Source organism: Enhydra lutris, unplaced genomic scaffold (assembly GCF_002288905.1).
Source record: "Enhydra lutris kenyoni isolate GAN:26980312 unplaced genomic scaffold, ASM228890v2 scaffoldscaffold112, whole genome shotgun sequence".
In the NCBI taxonomy this organism is placed as follows: Eukaryota; Metazoa; Chordata; class Mammalia; order Carnivora; family Mustelidae; genus Enhydra; species Enhydra lutris.
Window position 1 is genome coordinate 449404 of NW_019154196.1, and position 624 is coordinate 450027.

Genomic DNA, 624 nt, shown 5'->3' on the forward strand with positions numbered 1-624 from the left:
AAAGTGTTCCTTTGTTCCATATCCTGATTCCTTATATCTTATCTTTCTGCTAATAGGTGTAAGGTGATATCTCATCATGGCCTTAATATGCATTTCACTAATTATTAATGTTTTTGGTATTTTTTCATGTACCTTTTGGTCATTTGAATATTTTTTGTAAAAATTATTCATGCCTATTGTCCAATTTACAATTCGATTATTTGTTGTTATTGTTGTTGCTGTTGTTGTTCTTGAGTTGTATCAGTTATGTATGTATTTTGGGTATTAACCCCTTATCAGATTCATGGTTTATAACTATTTCCTCTATTTCATAGGTTTATTTAATTTATTTTTTTTTCATTTTAAAAATATTTTTATTTATTTAAGAGAGTGAGAGAGGGATCATGGGCTGGAGAAAGGTTAGAGGGAGAATCAGCCTCCCCACTGAGTGGGAAGTCCAATGTAGGACTTGATCCCAGGGTCCTGGGGTTATGACCTGAGCCAAAGGCAGGCACTTAATTGAGACACTCAGGTGCCCCTTTCTTTGCTTTGCTTTCTTCTTTTCCCTTATCTTTCTGTTTCTGTTTCTCTTTTCTTTCTTTCTTTCTTTCTTTCTTTCTTTCTTTCTTTCTTTCTTTCTTTCTT